This window comes from Haemorhous mexicanus, chromosome 1 (assembly GCF_027477595.1).
Source record: "Haemorhous mexicanus isolate bHaeMex1 chromosome 1, bHaeMex1.pri, whole genome shotgun sequence".
Lineage (NCBI taxonomy): Eukaryota > Metazoa > Chordata > Aves > Passeriformes > Fringillidae > Haemorhous > Haemorhous mexicanus.
This window is the reverse complement of record NC_082341.1, coordinates 149,208,336-149,232,897: the sequence shown is the minus strand read 5'-3', so window position 1 is coordinate 149,232,897 and position 24,562 is coordinate 149,208,336. Positions and strand designations below refer to the sequence as shown.

Genomic DNA, 24,562 nt, shown 5'->3' with positions numbered 1-24,562 from the left:
ATATATCAATATAATCTTCTGCACAGCTGAAGTTTATTTTGCTTGAGCATTAATGTCTATACATGATGTGGACCATCAGAGTCCTAAGCCCAAAAAGTCTATGACCTGAACCACCTACAGACTTCTGGTGGACACAAATTTTCCTTTGATATGGTTTATACCTATCAGTCCTTATGGTAGAAGCAATTAAACCAGAATAACTTTCTCCCTTCCTGGTCTGCACAGAAATAACTTTAATGCAGAGTGATGAATGCTTGAGGGTACAAAGTAAAGCACTTAGAAATAAGGAAACATCACAGTCAATATGGCCCTGGGAATGATGATTTGTGAATAAGCATTACAACACCATATTTAAATACCTGGTCATGAATTATTTCGCTTCTGTGTCCTTGAATTGAGCCAAGATCATACAGGAGAATAATTTGTTGGGCTTTTTGCGAGAACTTCCTTTGCTTCCTGCAACAGAAAGGCAGTTTCAGTAGGATGACACACAGAACTAAAGAACTGGATTTTCCACTTCCCTGTGCTATAGATTTCATGTAATCCTGGACAAAATCACTTCAGAAGGCATTGTTCTCTGAGCTCCTCTTTGTACTGGGAAGGAACCAAACAGCAGACCCCAGGGTCTAATTTACTCAAATGCTGAGTGCTCACAGCTGCTAGTAAAATCAATTTAACAGAAAAATGAATAAAAGAATCTAAAAATCTCAGATGAGGAAGGCATTAAACGTTTCCCCTGTAGATAGTCAGAAGACAGATGAGTCAAGAGTATTTCCAACACCAACACTGAACTACAAACCCCTGACCAGAGCACAGCAGAAGAGTCTGGAATCTGAGATAACCTCTGATCTGCAGAAGAGCCTCAACAGAGCAGTAAGAATTCTTGTGTGGGTCCCTCCTCCTTCCACAACATTTTTCTTCTGTACTGTAACAGTTGACTTCTACCCTTTGCCCAAATGACTGACCACTTGACAGCAGACCAAGGCCAAGCTGGTCTTCAGATGTGCAGACTGGTACTCTTGCATCAGGACTAGGAAATAAATCTTCATGAGGGTTTCCACATTGCCCTGAGATCATCTGAGCTCCTGCTGTGGTGTAGCCTCCAGAAAGGGGTTTAAGGCTGCAGAAAGGTAGTTGAACTCCAGAGCTGAGAACCACTCTACTGCACTGGTCTCTGTGGGGGTACATTTAAAACAGTGTGAGCAAGAGTACTCAGGGTTAGAATAAATGCCTGGAAGCAATAAAATCTTATCTTTCTGCTGAAAAATTATCTCTCTGGTAGGATTCTCTTCAAAGCCTCATTGGCATAAAAATAAAGGGTAATTGCTATATTTTATCTCTCTTTTTAACCCACTTTCTGATTTCATAATAATGCATGTTCAGTTTGGAATTTAACTGTCTCATCTGACTGGGTAATTATAAAATAACCATTAAAAGCCCAGCAAGCATTTATGCATTTTTGTCCTCTCTGACTCTATGGGAGTTGTCAGACAATAAACTTACAAAATTTTGATATTTAGCTTTATCTTTGCTGTTTTATATTTGGTTCTTCCTGGGTTTTATTCACCTTTCTCCTTCAAATGTAAAAAATCAAGTTGATCTCCAGAAATGAGTGAGGCCATACTGCTTTTACTTTGCTAATAATAATAGGTATGCCCTCTCCTAAGAATTCTATGATTTCACTCCAACAGCTACTGTGAAAGAAGTCTCCTGAGAAAGTTTTGCACTTTCTAAAATCCCTTGCTGCATATCCCAGAACTGCTAATGTACCAAAAAGTTGTTGCTCACATGGGACATACGATTTCATTTCACTATCTTTTTTTTCTCCCCATAGACCAGAGTTCAAGGGTTTTGTTTCTTGCAAAAAAGTTTGACAGAAGATTCAGTTCACCACGACTCCCCAAAAAGCCTTCAAATGTTGAGGTTCATGCAATTAACAGATTTGCTGGGCTATGAGCTACAAATGAAAGAGACTCCTGAATTTGTGAATAGAAAGAATCCTTGAAGGACAAAACAGCTTTTGTAAGAGGGAAATGAAGCTGGTCCTCCAAAGCCAAGGGTTAATAAAGAGCAGGCAAAGAACCTTAGTGTACCTTTGAGGGGAGATCAGGATCTGATGGCAGACATGGTTTAAGAGTGTAGGTGTCTATATCTGAGAGTGTTTGTGTGAATCCATCTGTGCAGGCTCCTCCTGTTTCATGGAGGAGAGGAGAGACCCTCTCTTGCACACAGCCCCCCCAACCACCACACCCCTTCCCAGCCTTCCTGCCAGGATGTAGTGAGGGGAGCAAAACCCTCCCTGGCACTTATCTTAGCACATTGCTAAGCTCCAGCATGAATAACCTGTCTTCCTTACAGCTGAGGATGATTTTGTCCACCCTTTTTTCATATTTACATTCCCAGGATCTTAAACACAATAGTATTTCCTTTGATTACTCACAGCTGCCTAATCAGCCTTGACATTACAAGTCCTACTTTCCTTTTCTACCAAAGGAAAATGAACGACCAGCCTTTCCTTGCATCATAGGCCAAACATCAGAGACTACAGCTTTACCTGATTTTCAGATGATAGTTCTCCCCTTATCTGGCTCCCAGACTGTAGCAGAGCTCTCTAGCCCTGAGGATACAAGTACTCAAAGTAAAGCCAGCCACAATATCTGTTCCTGACTAGTTCTCAATTAGTTCCAAATTCAGGTCACGAAGAAGTCCAGATGAAGTGCAGAAGCACAGTGGTTCTGAAAAACACTGTAATGGTTAATATCTTAACCTCTCACTTCATCTCCACTGCTTCAGAAAAGTTTGGCTGCTTTAATATAAAACCAAAGCTGAAATGTGGGAGAACTCACAGAGGTTTATCCAGTTTGATCCTCAGCTGTTATTTTATCAATTAACTGAACTGATTTCAGCTGCACTCAGCTGCCTTCTGCCAGCTGAGGGTAGGACATGGTCCTCATCTGCTCTTCTTTGATTCATAAATAAATTAATAACTCTACAACAAATTAAACCCATGCCTCCAGATCTGAGAAAAATCACACAGGACCAGAAACCAGACACTAGGAAGATGCCACCTGAGGATGAAGAGTGAATTCAGAGAAGGTGCCCAGATAATTAGAGAGGGAACACCCCTACTGTGAGGCCAGGCTGAGAGAATTGGGGTTGTTCAAGCTGGGGAAGAGAAGGCTTCAGGGTGACCTAATTGAAGCCTTTCAGCACCTGGAGGGATCCTACAAGAAAGATAGACGGAGACTATTTACAAGAGGGTGTGGTGACAGGATGAGGGGGGATGGGCTTAAATTGAAAGAAAGTAAATTTTAATGAGACATTGGGAACAAATTCTTCCCTGTGAGGGTGGCGAGGCACTGGATTGGGATGCCCAGAGAAGCTGTGGATGCCCCATCCCTGTCAGTGTCCAAGGTCAGGTTGGAAGGAGCTCTGAGCAGCCAGGTCTGGTGAAAGGTGTCCCTGCCCACAGCAGAGGTGGCTGGAACTAGATGATCTTCAAGGTCCTTTCCAACCCAAACCATTCTATGACTTAAAAATTAGTTAGTATTGGTATTGATTGACATTTTTTAAAGAACAAATGTGGGTGAGTTGCATTAAACAATGGTCAGATACATTTATATGTGAGCAAAGGCCAACATTCAGATCCCCCTTTCCTCCTGCAGAAGACCATGGTGACACCAACAGAAGCTGTAAACTCAGTGCTGGCGCAGAGAATGGAAATACCAAAGGGAAAAATATCAAATCCAAGCTATCTAAACTGAGGAGAAACAAGGACTAAAAAAATTGCTGTTAAAAAGGATGCCCAGGCAGTGTCACTGAGTACTTACATATTCCTTTTTAAAAGCAGCTGCAGGTATCAGAGTGCAGCTTTTATGACAGGCAGATCTTGATAATCCTTTACCATCCTTTATCTCAGTGCTGGGTAAAAGGTGCAATGGAGCTGGAAGGGGAACAGCTGGAACACATGGCCAGAAATAGAAAGTGTCTACAAGCTGTCAAGGGCGAGGTGGCAGCACACACAGCCCCACGCCTTCAGCCAGGATGTGCTTTTGGCAGCGTGGGCAGAGGACAGGCTCCTCTCAGGGATCCTCCTTTGTGCTGCACTGACCTGCCTCCCACAGCACAGCACTATTGTCATGGAGGAGGAACCTGGAGGCAGGAACTGGCAGCAAAGTACAAATCTCTGTGGGTAAGGGAAGAAGTGGAGGTTTCAGTTTTGCTCTGCCACAAATGACCTAGAGCAGTCTTGCCCAGATGAAAAGGTCGCCCTCACCACCCCTGAGATTCAAAACAGACACCAAGTTAAACTGGTCACTGCTAGGATGTGTGCCTTCCTCCTGTGCCTCCATGGCTGCTGTATGGACTGCATGTGCTCATCCTGGAGGTGACTGTGTCTTTCCTGGTGCTCTCACTCCCAGTCTCTACTTCTGCCTCTGAAAAAGGAACTGCTGCTTATCTTGATGGATCATCATAAAGCTATAATCATTATTCTACCAAAATACCTCCTGATTCTGAGCAGGCAGGTGTTAGAAAAAAAAGTTTAGAAGAAGCTATGGTGCATTTTCAGGAGCCAAGTGCTCTCTGAGCCAGGAGCTTTTGCTTAAGCCATACCTGCTGAGCCCTTCTGTCTCAGAATCTTGGGTTTTGCACAGTACAGGCTTACCTTTGGTGAGAAATAAACAGGCTTCAGGGGGTGGAGGATGCCTCAGCATCTGCTGTCTGTAGCTGTGAATTAACTTCTCGATGGTGTTGTTGATAGGCTTGGCACATTCACAGGCTGAGAACAAAGCAATGGCTATTGGCCACAGCATATGTGCTCATTTATCCTGAATTTTCTCATCTGTAAATGGGCATCTGCTCATTCAGCCTGGGAGACTGCTATGACTGTTCCCTCCTCCGTGCAGGAAAGGGACACACTTTCATTCTGCTTGGACTGCCTGGCCACCAAGGCTCAGGCTGCCATTTGCTATGTAGGTACCAACCTTTAGCACTGCTAAACCAGTCCAAGGACAAGGCAAATGGCAGTTTTCTCTTCAAATTTAAATGGATAGACAAACAGCAATTCAGAGATAGCTGAAGGAACAAAGATGCATTCTAATTTTAGCTGCTGATGAAGCACTTTCACACCTAACTCCCTGTGTGGCTGTAAGTCTATCAGACAAGATTTGCAGTGGTATCTAGACCTCTAAGGATAAGAGGTGTCAAGGGGGAGCTATTAAAGCATCCAAATGACTTTCCCCTTTACCTTCTGTAAGATTTAGTGTTTTACCTGAATGAATAATTTTTGCAAATCTTCCAGATATCTTTAAGACTCCAGATCCTGCAGTGTCCAGGCCTATGCACTGCAGCAGTCACTTCTTTCAGGAGTGGTGGCACCCATGGGCATATTTCTGTGGATGTATGTAGCTGGCAGGTAACCTGGGGCTTTCAAAGTGCTCCTGGTAGGTACCAGTGGTACATGCAGCACCTCATACTGCGTTGTGTGTAAAGTAGCCAGATGGTGAGTACTGCCCTCTATCCCAGCCAAAATACCTACCCTGTTATCTTTCTTGGTTAGGGCAGGAGCTAAGGGTAGGATACATCACACCTAACTTCAGCCCATTTAAAGCTAAATAGCTTTTAAAATTTGTCTAACTCTCCTCTGAAGTAATAGAAAAAAAATATAATTCAGAAAAGCAATTTATCCCTGCTATAATGCTTCACTCTTTAGGTGGCTTGGGTCACCCACCAGAGATAGTTACTTGTCTCCAACAAGTGAGGGGACACAAGATAATGATCTCAGACAGTGAGTCAGGCTTTTTAGGTCTTGATTGTCTTTTATTCAGGCATTAGATTCTTTTACAAAAAGAGACCATTCTTATCGACACAGAGACACTCTAGCTGAAGAAAGGCCACACACTTGTCAAGGTTATTTTTTGGTTTGTTTCTCCTGTTTTAGCAGTTATTTTAATAAAATGTTATTTATCTCATGGTTATGTTTATACACCATATGGACTATGCACTTATAATAGCTGGCTAAGAGGTAAACAAGGTCTTTTGTGTCAAGTGAGCTTCAGCTTGCAAGACAGGGGCTGTGGCTGTGGTGGGTTGATCTTGGATACCCACCCAGCTGCTCCATCATCTTTCCTCAGCAGGACAAGTGACAAAATAAACTGGAAAGGCTCATGGTTTGAGATATATTGAGGGAGATTCCTTTGCTGATTACCATCATGGGCAGAACAGACTTGACTTGGAGAAAAGTAATTTAATTTATTGTCACTTTCAATAGATTCAACTAGTGAGAAAAAAAGCAAAACTAAAACACTGTCCCCCAGTCCTTGTTCCCAGGCCTACCTTCCTCCTTCCACCCCTGGTTTTTCTACCCCAAAGGGTACAGGGGCTGGGGATGTTGACACTTGTGTAGAGACAGGGCCCAACTTCTGCTCCTCAGGACACTTGCCTGCTGCCCTCAGCCCATCCATGGAGATTCAGCAGGAAAGGTGAACAGCTCACCAGGGCAGAGCTCCCTTTGAGCATCAATGCCTGCCATATCCACGTGGTCCTTCACTCCTGCCTGGAGCTCCTCTGTTTGCAGAGAACACAGAGTTTGAGCTTTCTCAGTGCCTGAAATGACACCTCTGCCTGACCTGGTGCCAGAAGCAGTTTTCTGCCCCTCTTGGCTCGGTAACTCAACACAGAATTCCATGGGAGCAAGATATATTCCTTTGGTTTAGTGCCTTGGAGAAGGCTCATAGCCAAATGGAGCCAGTGGTACAGACAGTGTTTAAAAAAACCCCCAAAACAGTTAAAAAGAGAGGTTGGAAGCAGTTATCCACAAAGACAGATGTCACTGAGGGTCCAATAGCTCCTTGAGCTGTCGCTCAGCTGACATGGCCAAATGATGAGTGAAAGGTTCCTCAGCACACCACACCTTCCCCAGGCTGGCCCTGACCTCACTCCTGTTTATCAAGGGAGTGATTTACATGAATGCCTGATGGTACCCAGGCTTCCCAGGGTACATCCCACATGAAGTCGTTGTCCTCTGTCTGAGCCTTCCTAATCACTATTCCACAGCAATCAATTAGGAGGTGACTAACGAGCAATTAAGCCTTCAGGAGAGTGGAAAAACACTCCAAACACTAAGATCTGTCCTTGTGTGAGTATGTTTTGCAATCAAGAATGAAATTGAACAATGAAATGCTCTGAAACCAGAATTTGTCCTCGAGTAGAACAGTTCAAGGCAGATGAAGGTGGCCCTTGCTGGCACATAGAAAGGTGTCATCTCTGCTCAGAGGCTCTTTCCACAAGTGTCAGTAATTTACTGAAAGAGTGAAGTTGCTCGTGGAGCAGGCAAGGTTTTAAAACACAGAAAATTCTCAGTCCCCTAGGAACAGCAAGAGGGGAGCCAGCTCAACATGGGTCCAGCACAGCTGAAAAGCTGAGTTAAAACTGTGGTGGCTGTGCAGCTCCCACTTCTGCTTGAAAAGGGATCTGGTGCCTCTATCTAAATAAGCTTCATTTGGCACATTTGGGAAGATAGGAGGTCCAACTTTTCAGTTTTCCTTGGCTGTGTCAGATCAACCCATCTATCAACAGCTTGGTTGTGTGATGGAAGTGAAAATCATATTTCTACTTCTCAGAGACAGGCAAAAGGGCTTAGATTGGTATCTTATTTGAAAAAAAAAACCCTCAAAAAAAAAAAAAAACACCCAAAAAACAAACCAAACCAAAAACAAACAAACCAGCAGGCCTGAGTGTAAATTATTTAATTTTTTAAAAATTTTAACCTAAATTCTGCCAACCAACATTAACTGGGAAATTCAATAAAAAAAAATTTTAAATCTTGTTCTTTCTGGGTCTGGGTATTTTTCATAGCGTTTGATATTTTGCAGTTGAGAATGGCATTTCAACACACAACAGACCTGCCTTTATCTGGGTAAAATGATAAAACCCATCCAGGCAAGTTTTAAAATGATGATGATTATTATTATATTGACTTGATGAGAGAATCAAGGATAGAATCTTTTGCATGTTATTATAGTTTTCATTCTTTCCCTCTCTAGTATTTTTGGTTGGTTGGTTAGTTGGTTGGTTGGTTGGTTGGTCAGTTTTTTATCATAACATGCAACTCCAGGGAATGAAACACACTTGGTCTAAAGCTCCCAGCTGCCTCAGTGCTTTGTGTGCTTTGAGTGAGGCAAATTGTCATCTGGGTAAATGCCACCCAATCTGACTCTTATTTCACTGCAGTCAGCAGTAAAGGATCAAGCCCAGGAGGAGTGAAGAGCCTAGAAATGAGATGCTTCATCAGTTCTTTGCAATAGACACTTCATATATTGGGCTGTGTCCTTTAGTGACCTCCTGAGGTTGTCAGGGCTGTGGAAGCAGCTGTCCCTGCAGGGTTCTTTGATGTCTCAGAGGTCTCTCCTCTTAAATTAACAGATGGGGACACAGAATGAAAGCGGAAAGAAAGTTCAGCTATTTGTAAATTGTGAGTTTGTTTTCACTTTGTTTTCTTCTGCATTGTTTTGTTATTGTAATGGATGGCTGAGAACCCTGGTCCTTCTGGCTGCAAATCATGTACTGAAAGCAAATAGCATAAAAAACCAAGATGCAAAGCAACTGTCAGGGAGGTTTAGGCAATGTGTCAGCCAGAGAAATGAAGAATTTTTTCAAGCATGAGAAAAGTTCTTGCACAAAGAAGATCCCAAGTGGAAGAGAGAGAGAAAGGAAGGTTTTGAGACTAAGAAATTGGGGTTTTTTTCTGAACCCTCTAAAGAGATAAAGCAAGGACAATTTTGGATGTGTTATTGATATGACATGGAAATTATCTCTACTCACAATGTGTTTGGAAAGTACAGGCAGTGCTGGATTCCCTCTAGCAGCAATTTCTGTTGTAGCCAGTGGTATAAGAATAAAAATTTTGTACCAATAATTTCACAATAACCAGACTTGCTGCTTGGAGTTTTCATCTTGTCTTATTATTAGAGGTTGAGATTTGCCAAAAGCCTCACAGAAAATTGCAAAAGGATACTGTAAAGGGTGAATCTCAGTTGGGAGGGTTCAAAAGATCCAGAGCCATGTCATCAGGGCTTTGCAGAGGGATATTCTGTTTGATTGCTCACTGCAGAAATCTGAGGCCTGAAATCCAGGAGGACTTTAAATTTAATGGTAAGATTAATGGGTACAGAGGCTCCATCCCCACATTTCACTGCAAAAGCATCAGGGTCTTAACCTCCACAAATCAGAGACAGATACAAGTGCACAGGCTTTGCCTTTCTCCTCATACAGGGCAGGTAACACGTCTGAAATGTGGGTGCAAGATTAGCAACTGCAGTCTTTGACTCCAAATCTCAAAGTATCTTGTATTTCCTGAAGCCCTAATACTCAGGATTGTTTTTTTCTTTTCTTTTTGTAGTAAATGGGACCTTCTGAACATAGAAGAGAACTGTATATTGCCAAGATCAGAAGAATTAAAATTTCAATGCCATTTTTTTTCCCTTCAGTTTTAAAATACCTAGCTGCTTAAATTAGTCCTTTATTTTCCCACTCTCAGTCTCCTGACTCCTGTAGATAGAAGAATGGGAAAAGTAGGTTCCATCATACAGGGAAGCTACAGAGCACTAAAACAGGAGTAGGTTAGTCCAGTGCTTGCCCCACTCCTACTCTTCATTTCTTTCCTCCTGGGCAAAATGTCAGGAATCACTTATTTCTGCTTCCACAAACCTTCTTCTCTAAACCAAAGGCACTCTCACTGTAGAGGGTTGAAGAGATTTAATCTTCTTCCCTCCCTGCAGCTAACTGTGAGCTCTGACAGTCCAGACAGTTTCCTCATTGGCAAAGGCACTTAGCCTTGCACTGTGACTCTTTACCCATCTAGCAGATAAATCAGTGGATTCCAGTGTGAGCAGTGATTGTATTGGTATTGCTATTAATAGTATTTTACTGTCAGACTATCAGGCAGATGTCTCTTCTCCCATTATTTTTGGTCCTGAAACATATAGGCCACTTAAATTAGAAGAACCAAAATGATTGCTAAAACAAGGGAAAGTAAATAAAAAAATCAAGGGGTTCTTGCTGGCCTTGACTCAGCTTTGTGATATTACACTCCTGCTCCTTTTTGTTCATTAGATATACAGGAGAAAATTTAATTGCCCAGACATGTCCTGTGGCATTAAGATATTCCTGAACTTTGTGGGTCAGTGAGTGTATTCAACCCTTGTCTGTTGCTGATGACACACAGAGAAACAGCTAAGCATTTCTGATTGCAGTAAACCACCACATTATCCACCTTAAAGTGGGAGATAATAATACAAATCTGGAGGCTTGCTGAAAAGTCTGTGTCATACACAGTCATGTAAATGTAATCTTGTCTTTCTTTTTATGTATTTCATGCAATGTTGATGGTAAATGTCAGATATTAATAATAAATTTTTATGAACTCTCAATTTTATTAGTCTGTATGAGATGTAGATCTTCCTCCCAGAACCTGGATGGTGTCAGGGTTTGTGTCTTAGACTAAAAATGTATAGCTTAAAATTGAGTCTGATAGAACTATTTTTGAACACTTAAAATATACTGGACCACAATTTCCTGAGCTTCAAACTTCACTAAGTTTATACATTTCCCAACTCCCTTGAGAAAGAATGAAAAGAAAAAGCCCCAGATTCATCCTGGCTTCCGTCAGGCATGAACAAGAGGTGCCCACTTCAGGGAGCTGTCAGCCCAAATCTCCCATGTATTCTGGAAACAGACAGCTATCTCCATGAAAGCAGTGTTGTCTATCCACCTTACACACAATGGATTCCACCTGAGTTCTTGAGGGAAAATTGAGTCCTCTCAGCTCCTGCCTTACATTAAATCATTCAGCTAAGTTCCTACTGGATGTAATGAATCTGGAGGAACTCCAAGAAAAGTGGAGTTTGTTGGACGCAACAAGAAACATCCATAGGCTATAGTTACTTTCCTAATAAAGATGAGGGAACATCAATGGCCACCAGACCCTGACTGTATGTACTGCTGTATTCTTCAGACCAGCACATTTTGGTCTGGAACATCTAGATCTTCCCTAGAACTTCCCCTAGAACTTAGCAGAGGGCAGAAACTCTCAGTAAGTAACCTGTGTACAGTCATCCTGTAGAGAGCAAGCAAAGTTAACAGTATGGACATGGGTTGTTCTGTGCCAGTCAGCCAGAGTACTAAAGGACAATTTTAGACAAAGGTGTTTTACTAGAACTGATGTAGCTGGGGCTTGGAGAAGCCCCAGCTGCCTCCAGAGATCCCCTAACCAATGCCAGATGCAGATATTTTCAAGCTTCTCTTTTGTTGAAATCTAACTGTGGATAAATCAATGCAGTAACAGCATCTCATTTAAAAAATGTGGGCAGCACTTTGAGAGATTTCCATTGCCATGTCACCGGGTTATGATCTGCTTGTGATTTCAGTGTTCTGATTGTTTTTGTTTAAACCAAACAATTTTCATCTCTCTTTGTGACCTTGCCAAAGTAAACATGCCAGGGAAGAGGAAGGGTCACAGTTTGACAGATCAGCCTGCATGGCCATAGGAAATTGCTCTCAAACAGACAAACCTGACTTAGAGAATTGTTTGATTGTTTTGAAGTCTGCACTAGAAAACAGAACTTGATGCTTAATATAATGTCTAAATTTAAAAAGAAAATAAAAAAGAAAATAAAAAAGAATGCCATGGACTATTCTTCAAGGAAAAGGATTACCAATCCATCACCACTGAATATATTTAGAGAAAGAAGTCTTTTTTTGCTAAGTTACTGTAAAAATACCAATGAATTTCTACCACACCTCCAAGCCATATGAAAGTCAATCAATGAATGTAAGTCAAAATTACTACCAATGAGCTCAGTGGAAATATAGCTATGAATGTTTGGAATGTTTAAAATCTCAATAAAAGATCATGGGTCAAGCATTAAAAACTTTGTTTTTTTAAAATTATATCTGATACTACCATGTGGATGGTCTAGTTTAGAAATGGAAGATCAAATTCCAAGACCACTCAAACCTTCCTATCAGGTAGATCTTTACCTCTGAAAATTTTATATTAATTAAGAATAACTTGAAACATGTGCATCCAAAATTACAGATTATTTTGGAAAATAATGGCTTTACCTTGCTCAATTATCCCATGTAAAATAAGGATGCAAGTTAACAGCTTCCTGCTCTGTTACTCAGATATATACATCCTATCTCTTTGCTCGCATTGCCTTCAGTAATTCTATCTCATACTCAGATTGTTGGGTTTTTTTGTTCTCTCTCTCAAATTATTCAGTAACATTCACTTATTCAGTGGCATCATCACTTAAACACAAGCATAGGCAGTCTCCTCTGATTTCTGGAACAACACAAGTTTCTCTGACATTTAAAAGAAAAATATAATTGAAATTCCTTTTTTGATATTGACAAATGCAGCCAGTTTTGTAGTTCTTTCAGTTAATTTTCCCCAAAATTATCAGTTGACCTTTCCAGGCAATTACAATTAAAACTTAAATATTATTGTTTTATTTTGAATAATGTTCTTGTAGCCATAACTGGCTACAGTTCTGCAGAAGGCTTTGTTTTCTTTAGAACTAGTTTATTTTTTTTTCAAGAGTATCGGTTGAAATAATAAAAATATACTATTTTTTTTTCTGTAAATCTTTCTTTTTTGTTGGTTTTGTAAAGAACTATCTCAGCAGCAGCTCAAATATCAGAGCATTCCAAGCAGACATCATTTCATATGTAAATTAATTTGTCTGATCTTCATTTATTCCAAGTAATTTTTTAATAAAAATCTTGTGAAGAACTGAAACTGAATCTTAATGTCTCATCTCTAGGCTTCACATAGTTTTTAATTTATGTCTTTCAAGCAGCCTACGAACCAGGCAAAATACAATCACGCGTTTGATTTGCATCCTGAATTACATAGTATTCTTACTACTGTAGTAAGATTTTCCTGTATTTTTCCTAACAACTGTTACAACAGAAAAGTTATATAACATAGAAGTTGTTTTTGAGAACAAAGAGCAGAACCACATTTTTTTCTCCACCCCAGTTCTGTGCTGAATCTGCAACACACAATTATGTCCTCTCATTTATGTTTTTTCTAGGACCAGAGGTCCCTCTTTGGAAGGATGGACAGAATGCAAGGCTGACTGGAAATAACTTCAAAACATTTAGGGGGGAGGAGAAAATGCAATCTGAACCTCCCTGGCTCTGTGACAAACTCTCTGATCATTTAGCTGATACATAAAGGGAGACAAAGAGGACTATGATGGGCACCACAGTCAGTTCACTAGGAAACAAAACTGAAGAAACCTCTTCTGAGAGTCCCAGTTGGGTTGAGGTTTTGCTGCTTGGAAAGGTGTCTGTAAAGTTCAGGAACCTTCAGGCTTTGTTCTATGGGCTTAGGGACTTCATAACCTTAAATTCCTTCACTATTTTACTGTATTTTGAAACACCCTTAGGTATTCCCAAAGATGCTGGGAATATAACAGCTTTTGTGCCTGGGACCATGCACTTTAAGAAGAAACATCCTTTTATTTATCTGTCAGTTTTGTCTGGTTCAACTAAGTTCCTCACTGTTGCTGCAAGGGCACGTGTGCAAAACCTAACACAGCACTGGCCTTTGGTTTCTCCTGAGGAAAGGAAAATTCTTTCCCTCTTCCAGAGACATTCAGTCGAAGTTCTGCTGTACTGAGGCAGCACCAGCTCAGTCCATGCTCAGGAGCTGCCTACTCTTCTTGGCAATATGGATTTAAGACACATCCCCATCTGATTTGGGAATATTTTTTACTTGCTTTAGAAAAATTTTGCATATATGTACAGGGATGTAGATTTCAAAAGATAACATCTAAATGTACAAAGAGCTGTTTGAGGCCTGAATTTCTGCTTGGAGTCAGTTCAGGGCTTCCTATCTTCTATAGCCAAAACTCTACAAGGGTTCAGATTAAATGATTGAATGACTCTTTACTCTGGGATAAGAACACAATCATAGAAAACCTTAGGTCAGAAAGGACTCCTGGAAATATCTGGTGCTACTCCTCTGTTAAGTCAAACCTAACTTCCAGTTTGGGTGAGGCAGGTCAGACCCCGATTCAGGGTTCAGTCAAGGTCTGAACATCCCCAAGGCTGGAGCTTCCACCATCTCTGTGAACCTTTCTTCTAGTGTTTAACTACACTCATGGGGATTTTTGGTTTTTTTTATGTTCTATGTTCCTTATATCCTAAATGAAGAACAAGGAGTTTCCAAAGATCAGGAGGACAAGTGGTGTTCATGAGAGGGGGCTGATTAGAGAAATTAGATAAATTAAGTGCAGAGAAAAGGCTTGAAGCAGTGCTTGATAATGGAGACAGCCATTTGTATCAGCACTCAGGGATCCTAAGAGAAACATCAAAACAAGAATGAGAGCAGTGGAGGATTCAGGGAATAATCCTGCCTCTCAGTAGCTACTGAGCCAATTTCTTCAGATGAAAAGCTTGATCAAAAGGTGAGCTTTGCAAAGGTTTCATACTTCTCATTCTCACAATAATGCTCTAATTATCAGAATCTTAATTACCAAAACAAACTACAGGGAAAAAAAATATTCAGCATTCCATTTTTAGCTGCAGGCAGCTGCAGCTGGGCATGATTATAATAGCAATGATTAGTTGCCCATGGAAATTGCAATGATGTTTGTGAATAAACTTCCCCAAGTTTACATTTGAAAATTATTAAAAACAATATGGTCAGTTACTTGGTGGGGTCAAGCAGTTAGAGGTTCCCTACAGGTGTCTTCCCTGAATCTCATCATCTAAGTTTTTAAAAAGGAATCATTTCACTGCTTCTCATCATCTCTCTAACACTGTGGGCTCACATGAGCTTCAAACATAGTCAAATGATCTTCACTTTTCTGCTTTGTCTCTTTATGGCACGTGGATTTCATTTGGTATTTCAGGGAGAGCATTTCCATCAGACATCCAAACACAGCTGAAATGTTATTGAAATCTTTCCCTCCTGCAATACAGAGAATAACTACCAACCCAGCTCATCAGTGTCATTTAGATTACTGGTGAGACACTTGAAACTGCTAGGTCTGTGGAGAAGCTCACCTTAATCTGTAAAGCAGAGAACTTTAGGGAGATTACTTTAATGTGGCATGACCAATTAATTAACAACAGAATGACCTTAGCAATTCATATCACAGCAGGATAATTGATTCCATGAGATCATGCCTCTGAAGGGGTATTAAAGCATAGCTTGGATGTACTGAGTGACAGCAAAAATGTAGAGACATCACCACAAATTGATATACAGTTGCATCAGTACAGCTGCTAGTGTAAAGTCACACCTGGATCATTAAGGTAAACCCAAAGACTGCGTGTGTATGCATTTCAGCAGCAGAATTGCTTACTTTTAGACTGTCTTATGACTGGCTCTAAAAGGAGTATTTTTGGAATAGCTCTTACGCCAAAGCTATCCCAAAATAAAAATCCCCATCATGAAGTAAACCATACTCTGTATGACACCCTTTAAGTCCCTTTTAAACACCTCTGTCAGGCAATCAGCACTCTTTTTCTTATTTCTGTCAAGGTCCAGCTGCTTTGTAGCTTGGTCTCACTCTCTCAGCCACATTTCCACCTCCAAAAAATTCCTCTGGGAAGCTTTTGACCAGCTGCTGAGGAAAAAGTAGCTTTGTCAAAATGAAGGATTGCTTATTTACTCAAATAGCTGCCAGAAAAGAGATTTAGCCCAAGACTGAAGCATCATCAAGTCTAACTAAAGTTCACAGTCTCCTCCCAAGTTTTAAATGCTCCTTGTTGACTCAGAGCCAGGTTCATTGCCTGAAGCTTCCTCATCCTCCTCAGCTTCTCTTGGGTTCACTCCTGAAATATCTCCCTTAAACAGCTCTTTTCCTGCCTCACTTACTCCCCCTATGCCAGTTCTGTTTTTCCCTAAAACTGTCCATAGAAATGGTTTGTAAAATGTTCTTTTAGTTTTTGATCTTAGACCCGCGAACTGCACAAAAACCCAACATGTCTGTGTACTTGGCTGCAGACAGACAAATAGGCACTTCCCCTAAGCCTTTGTTCTTTCAAGGCCTTCTGATATTTTCTTTGAAGATATTTTTTATCTGCCCTTGTTTCATTTCTGACTGCTTTTACCAACAGCCCTTTGTCTTTGTAGCTATATAAACAATACCACGTAGGTAAATTGAAGGATATAGACAATAGTTAAAAATTAACCAGACAGCTCCATCATCTGTGAACTCTTTTACAAAACACTCTTCCAAAAACTGGCTCTGGGCTAAAATAATTATGATACTTTGAAAACAAAGTAATTATTTCCAATTAAATCACTTTTATTTTACTATTAGAGTGTCATATGGGAGAGTTTTTGTCTTCAAAACAGCTAGAAGACATCTGAAGGATTGCAAAGAGACAGGTTCTTTCCCTGTTTGGAGGCAGGAGGAAATTTTCTCAGGGACAAGCCTAACTCACAACATAAGAAAGATATAAAACTATTAGAGATCACTCAAAGAAGGGCTGCAAAGATGGTGAAGGGTCTGGAAGGGAAGCCATAGGAGTTGCAGCTGAGGTCACTTAGATTGTTTAGCCTGGAGAAGAGACTGATGAGTGACCTCATTACATACACAACTTCCTCATGAGGGGAAGAGGATGGGCAGACACTGATCTCTTCTCTGTGGTGACCAGTGACAGCACCCAAGGAAATGGCCTGAAGCTGTGTCAGAGGAGGTTTAGGTTGGATACTAGAAAAAGGGTTTTCAGCCAGGGAGTGTTTGGGGACTGCAACAGGCTCCAAGGAAGTGGTCACAGCACCAAGCCTGGCAGAGTTCAAGAATTTGGACAATGTTCTCAGGAACATACATGGTGTGATACTTGGCATGATTCTATGCAGAGTCAGGAGCTGGGCTCAATGATCTTTGTGGGTCCTTCCAGCTCAGGATAGTGTAGGATTCTGTGATTCATCTGTTCACTGGCTTTTACAGCCTCAGGTAGCAGTACAACTGGGAGGAATTAAATCTGATTCAAACACATTAGCACTTCCTTTAAGCTCCTCTGAGAGAAAAGTCACAACTTCTATTTCAGTGTTCCCAACTTCCAGACTGCTTTAAGACACTAATGATACAAAACAACCTGACATATGCTTCAGACTGGTAAAAGGTGAGTAGGAGCCTGACAATTTTGTCATTCTACAATTGAAGAGGTTAAGAATAGAAATCCTGAAAAAAAATAAACTGACATGTACCAACCTAATAAGTTTTACTGTCTTTTCCTAAGAAGAATGAAAGGAAAAATCCCCCAATTCTGGCACAAATAGGTAAGAGTGAAGGAAGAAGAAATAATGAAAAGCACTAACTTCCCAGACCCAAATTAGCTCATTTCCATGCTAATAGCTCCCAGGTTTCATGCTTTGCTGCAGGTATTGGCTGTGCAGGAGGATCCAAGCAGCCAGGTCAAGTGCAAGGAGTTTTGAGGGGCAACTGTGAATGTCAGGAGATGGTCCATAATGGGAAGGGGTTATCTCACGTCAAAGCAGCTCTCTCCTGACATGCACCTGTTTCAGTCCAATTAGACTGCTGTGCCTTGCATTTACTAGGTTCTAGAGGAACCTTGAGGTTCTTCTAGACTTATTTTTATCTTTTAGGATCTGAACTGAACAGACCATTAAAACTAATGATCTAAAATATGGGCTACAGCTGCTTCTATATCTTATTAGGTGTTCAATGCAGAAGTTACAAAGGGTTTTCCCTGCCCTTTTGGGTGAAACCTTGTCAACTATGACAGTGTACAGCTTACACATGTATGTGCCTCCATGGCCAAGCTTTGGTAATGAGGGGTCACTGGGGTGGCTTCTGTGAGAAGCTGCCAGAAGTTTCCTTTATGTCTGGCAGAGCCAATCTCTGGTGGCTCCAAACATGGATGTGCTGTTGGTCAAGGCTGGGACAATTACAAAAGGTGGTAACGCCTTTGTGACAACATAATAAGCCAGAAAGAGAAACAAAAAGTCATTGCACAGTTGTGATTGTGGCTAAAAAAGATTGGAATGAGAACAAGTGAGAGGAGCAACTCTGCAGACACCAAGGTCAGTGAGGAAGGAGGGAGTGGAGGAGCTCCACGTGCCGGAGCTGGGATTCCTCTGTAGCCCTGTGGGCAGCCCATGGAGATCCACGGGGATGCAGAGATCCACAGGGATGCAGAGATCCACCTACTGCCCAAGGAGGAGACCCACGGAAGCAGGTGGGTGTCTGAGAGGAGGCTGTAACCCTGTGGGAGGCTCGTGGAGAGAGGAGCCCAGGCTGGAGCAGCCTGTCCTTGAAGGACTGCACCCCATGCAAGAGTGAGTGATGAGGAGTTTGAGAGGAACTCTTGCCTGTGGGATGTACTCATGTTGCTGCAGGTTGCAGGGAAATGTTGCTTGTGAGATGGAGCCATGTTGGAGAAGTTCATGGAGAACTGTCTCCCGGGAGAGGGACCCCACAGGGCAGCAGGGGAACGACTCCTCTCCCTGAGCAGTGGGAGAAACAACTTGTTGTGAACTGCCCATAACGCCCATTCCCTGTCTCTTTGCACTGTTGGGGAAGGAGGTAGAGCTGGGAAGGAGGGAAAGGTGTTTTGAAGATTTTATTTTACTTCTCTTTATCCTGCTCTGATTTTCTTAGCAATAAGTTCAATTAATATTTCTAATTTCGAGCCTGTTTTGCCAATGACAGTATTTGGTGGGTGATCCCTCCCGGTCCTCATCTGAACTCATGAACTTTTTGTTATATTTTTCTCCCCTGCCCACCTGCAGAGGGGAGTGAGAGAGAGGCTTTGGTGGGTGCCTGGCATCCCACTACAATTGTCCAGTGCAAATGCAGTCTCTTGTATGCACCTATGTGTGTTGAGCATGTGGCATCAGACATGACGAGCCGGGGGAAGAACTTTATCAAAAGTAGGTCCCACAATGGTCACCTTTCAAGATTTATCATGAAGAGATTTTAAAATTACAGGCTACATTAATACAGTTGTCTCATCAACAAAGCATCTTATGGCAATCTTTCTATTTCTTAACAAGACTTTGTTCTTTCTCTGTCTCAAACGAGCTCTGACAAAGAGAACCCAAAACTAGTCATGGTCTACAAAAACTTTAATCAACTATCACATGTGACCATGAATAAGAAGGTTCAGATGCTGTAACCTTCAATCAGTTTTCACCCTGAGTGCCTGAGGGTCAGAGCCCTGGGAGCACTGTTAGGTATAAATGTTACTGATCAGAATCCACTGGGGACTCCACCTATGTCCTCTGCCCCTGGGCCCAGGTTTTCAGCTCAGTCCTGGAGCTTCAGCCCCTGCTTGTGCTCTGTCATAGGAGCACCAGTCTCTGAGTCTGACTCCTGGACGGACCTTTAACCTACACTGTAGGTGACTTCTATCCTGGATGGATCCAATTCCTCAGATGTATTCTGAACTTGTCTCTAGCCCTGGCTTTAGGGCTCTCTATTGGATGAATTTAGGGGTTTCATTTAGGGGCCCAATCCTTTTGTCACCCAATCTTTTTGTAGCCCAATCTCCAGTCCCATTCCTTGCTCCATCATCTTCTGCCCACAACTAAAACCCCTCCAGGACCTGGGGCATGGTTCATCATTTGCCATGTCTTGTATTGCAAGCAGATCCTGTTAGCAGTGCCCAAATCTGTCTATCATGTCAAGATCCTGTGGGGTTTTGCCCTGTTAGAGGTGGCCCTGTCTGCATAAGGATGACACCCAAGTCCTTAAGTCCTTCAAAAGAAACTACTCAATCTATCTGAGACCACAGAAACCCAGGAACAGCATAACTGAAGGAAAAAATTGATTTAGCACCTGTGAGCCGGCATATCTTTACAACTACTCAGTGCTGACATCATGTTCTGCTGTTCACATGACATCAGAGAAGAAAAAATTTTTCCATAACACAACAGCATGTCAATAAATATTCCAGTCTGGAAAAAAAGGAAAGGCTTTAGACTACCTGAAAGGAGCCAAACAGAAAGTTAAGCAGTTATTGACACACACGTATAGGAATATGTGTTATTTTGTTCTGGAGGTAGAATAAGAGGTATTTTATATGGGAGAAGAGAAACAGAAGATATAAACTGACATAGAGCAAAAAATACCTGTGGATTGGCTTTTGAGAAATAGACTCATGATAATGTCTGTCATCTGGATAGAAACATGCCCATGTAGGCAGTGCTTCATTTTAGTCATTTAAAACTGGGCAGAATGGAACAAGTCAATTATGTATAGGCAGAGAGAAGAGGAGGTTACTCAATAACAAAACTTCAGTCTTGCTTCTGACTTGAAAATCTGACATATAGAACAATATCTGCTATGTTTAGTTGTCTTCAGGAAGGTCCATGTGGGATTGTATTTGTATTTCACAACTGGAAACAGAAACTCATTCATAGGGGAAATAAACATCATGAATGATTTTTTGGTTGCATCTGAATCAGAAAAGTTTCTAGATTTCAGTCAAAACAGGCCTCTTAAAGGCACTGCAAGAACTGATGCCAAAGTGGAGTGCCATAAGCTTGGAGACATATTCATCCATGTCTCTGCCAGTCTAAGGTTCAGCCTCAGATGTTCTTGTAGGACAGTGTTTCCCAGTTTAGGCAAGGAGACTGATAGCAGGGCTCATCCCTGTGAGCTCAGGCTGCATATCATTATGGAATAAAGAAAAAAACCTTTCAATAAGCGTCTGCTGAGAAATATTTGAATAGTTTGGGCTGAGCTAGTATTTATGTCATTTAAAATTCATGCTGTGCTTAATCATGGTATCCTTAATCCTATGCAGTAGTGAACTTTTTGGTAGCTAAACTGATCCTTGTTTTGTCTGGGCTTCTCACCCACTGGATGGCCTGATTGGGGTAGATGGCAGAGATCAGAGAATCATAGAATATCCTGATTTGGAAGGAACCTACAAGCATCATAGAGTCTAATTCCTTCGTTAGCTCCAGCCCTGCAAAGTGAGCGGGAAGCTTTGCATAGGGAGTTCCTATGATGTCTCCACCATGGTGGGTGACATGCCAGCATGCCACCACACATAAGCTGCCATCAGCAAGACACCTGGAAAGAGAGAGAGTCAAGTAAAGGATGTTTCTGACCAAGCAGCCCATTCCCCAGCACAGCTGCAACTAGCTCTGACAGAACCCAGGAGGGAGAAAAGCAAGAAATCATTCCTGAGAAAAAATTTACCCTAACTATATGTCATGAAACATTCAAACAAGAATATCTTCTTTCTCCTGCCTTCTTTGTGCAGCACTTCACCCAAAACCTTCCTCCCTTCTTCTGTGCTCCCAGGCCTTTATGACATCCAACAACCTTCCTTCTACAATCACTCCTCTTAAGGCAAAGGGGTCTCTTTCCCTGTTGGCAGTCTCATTTCTCTGAATCACCATTTTCTTCCTTTAAAGTATGAGGCAGAAATGCAAGAAATTTACTTCTTTCGCCCTGGACACTTAATTAATCCTCACAGCCCACTTCCCAATACTTAAGTGTAGTTTTTACCTGCAATCCATCAAGCTAGGGAGGAACTATGTTCTCATTTAGCCAAAGGTTCTCTTGAGTGTTTCCTCTGCCTTGGCAGTTCAGATTCTAAGAAACAGCTCTCCTCAAAAAAAAGGGAGACTATAACTGTGGCATAGGTAATGATATTTTCTCTTTTCTAATCTGCTGTCTTAAAAATCTGCCCCTGGTGTTTTTAGGATTCCATAGCTCTGATGAATCCACCTACTAGATCATTCTACATATTTACTGGTCATCCAACACAAGTTATTATTACTCTGCATTAGAATAATGCATTTACATTTTGCCCTTGTCACTGCAGTCAAATCAAGGGCCTAATACAATACAACTCCAGCCTTTCCAATTGTTGTGGGGACAGCAAACACCTCTGATGTCAAAGCTATATTTTAGGAAAGATACTGCAGGCATATAATATATATAATCCCTGTTGTTTTTACCAAGCTTAATGGCATGAAGCATATAAATTCTTCTATCTCCAGTCCATCCAGTATTACTCTGGCTGCACTATACTTTTAGGGGAAAGAAACCATAAAGGTCATTCTGTTTTTCTAGGCAGCTTCTCTAATATAAATGGAAAATTTGTGAGGGTGCACAGCAGGTTTTCCTACATCTAAAGGGCTCAGAGAGAGAAGTGGTTTCCAATAAGACATTATCAAAATCACCTTGGTAGTCCTTAATATCTGTATGATGTGAATCAAGAGTGTAGGTGAATGAAGCCTACATTCTAAGGGCTGGAGTAAACGACACTGAGGTATTCCCCTGCAGCTCCTGGTACTCACTACTTCAGTGTGACACAGTCACCAGTAGCTGGGAAAGAGTGAATTGCTCTGTCTGGGACTGTTTCACACTCTTGTTACAGCAGATATTTGTATAAATGGTTTGTGTAAATGGTTCCATGCTTATTGGGTCAGACAAAGATTTTTCCAGCACCTGTGTAATGAGGGGCCCACAACACTTCTGAATACATTGCTTCAAATCCCACTCAATCACACAGAATACAGAGTAGGAGATGAATTTCGCTTATTTCCCTTATTTCAGAGGAGTAACTGAACCACAAATCCCTGTTAGGAATATCTTCGAAAAAATTTCTCATTTTGACAAGAAATGTCAATAAACCTTTTCTTGGTAGAGTTTTATGGGAAAAATAATCATTCGTCGAATGTGACTGCCACTGTTTGTGTTATCTCCAGTTCCTGTCTTGGACAACACTTGTCATACTTTTCTGATACTTCCTCACTTATGATCTACCTCTTTCAGGGGTTTGAACCATACCTTCCTCAAATTCATCTCCTAGAAAAAGGACAGTTGAGTCTGGAGTTTTTCCTTTGCGATTTTTTCTTCACTCCTTGTAGTGTGAAGTACACTACAAGAACACATGGCTGTCATCCTTCTATGGGAAATAAGACAGGGAGTACAATGGAACTGATAAATCAGCCTGATATCTTAGGCCCGATCCAGCAGAAACCATGGGAGAGACAGACACAGATAAATGATCTTTGGGGTAGAAGTGACCAAGAAACATGTTGTGAAACTTTGTAATGATTAGAAAGTAACTGATGTCATGTAGAATGTGTTACCAATGGGAAATTGTTACCAGAAATAGAATCCTATATGTGTCATACAAGTATACCCTATATAAACCCTTTGTATTCTCAACAAAATTGGCTTCTGCTCCAGCTCAGTCATCCCTGTCTCTCCATTGCTGATATCCTTCTCTTGGGAAGCTCTTAACACTGGCTCTTCCCAAGGGACAGAGATGTTCACAATCTGACAGTGCCTCCATCTTCCTAGGTGCGATCACTGCTATTCTCTTTCTCTCCTTCTCTGGACTCAAACAAGGATCAATGTATGACTCAGGATCCCCTTAGAATGAGAATTTCCCTGTGTGCTTGGTCCCACCACATCATCAGCTACTGAAAAAGACAAGAAAAGAAGATAACACCTAGCACAGGATCCTGGGGTGAATTAGAAGTTAACATTGAATGCACCTCCTTAATACACTTCTGTGGGCAATGCCATTCCAAATTAAAACAGAAGACGAAATAGAAGTTCTCTCCTAGATTAAGATTTACCCCAGTGGGTCATTCCCTGAGTGTTCTCAGCCAGCGTGCAATGAGGAGCCAGGCCAAAAGCCACAGGCATTCTCTGATGTCAGACTTTGAAATATAAGGGAAAATTGACTTTGCTTCTTACTTTGCAAAGAGGTAGTAAAACTCTTCTATCTTTAAATTGCCCTTTTCATTTGTTATGGGCACTGCCTGCATGGGAAACTTATTCACAGTGTCCAAGCAAAAGTTTCAGAGTGACAGTAATGGTGTTAATCATTCAAGGATATCAATGTCAGGACTTTATAGTTTCAGGCACCTGGAGTTCAGGATATCAATGATACCCCATGGCTATATAAAATTAAATTCGGAGGCAGGGTGATAAGGTAGAATATATTAACTCATTGGGTGAAAATAGTGCTTCCCAAGGGAGTACAGCAAAGTAAGATGCTTGCAAGCTTTTCTTTACTGAGAAAACCAGAACAGGTATCAGTGGAGCTCACCTGAGAACAAGTGAGTTCAAAGAGCAAAAGGATTCAATAGTGCCATTCAGCAGCCTTTGTTCTGCCATTCTCAAGAAGCCACAGCAGCAAATGAAAGGCAATGAAAAGAGGTCCAGCTCATTTTTTCTGCTCGAAGATGCAACAAGAAAATACATTGAGACTCACACTGCACCCTGAAGGCTGAGTTCTGCTTGCTGGGTATTAAATTCTTTCTAGGCAAGGATGGGTGACTATGTTGGGTCTGGCCTTATGCCAAGCAGAACTGGAGAGAAGTGGTTGAACTTCTGCCAGCTTCTCTCTTTGCTGAGTCAAGAGAGTCTCAACGAGATGAGAACATGGCCTTGTATGTTCACTTCATACATAATACTGAGGTTTGCAAAAATACAAAGCATTATGAGAACAAATGTACACCACCTATGACTCTGAGCTATTGAAAAAAAAAAGGTGAATAGCTACATTTCAGCTGTGGAGAGCCCATCAA

The 24,562-nt window shown here is 41.4% G+C and overlaps 1 long non-coding RNA gene across 1 annotated transcript in view; it reads right to left on the bottom strand.

The window, feature by feature from the left end:
* Positions 1–24,562, bottom strand: part of LOC132338047 (uncharacterized) — a 40,938-nt gene that overhangs the window by 5,158 nt on the left and 11,218 nt on the right. The window contains exon 2 of the long non-coding RNA XR_009489345.1: positions 360–456. This is a non-coding gene — a long non-coding RNA (uncharacterized LOC132338047). The remainder of the gene's footprint in view (positions 1–359; positions 457–24,562) is intronic.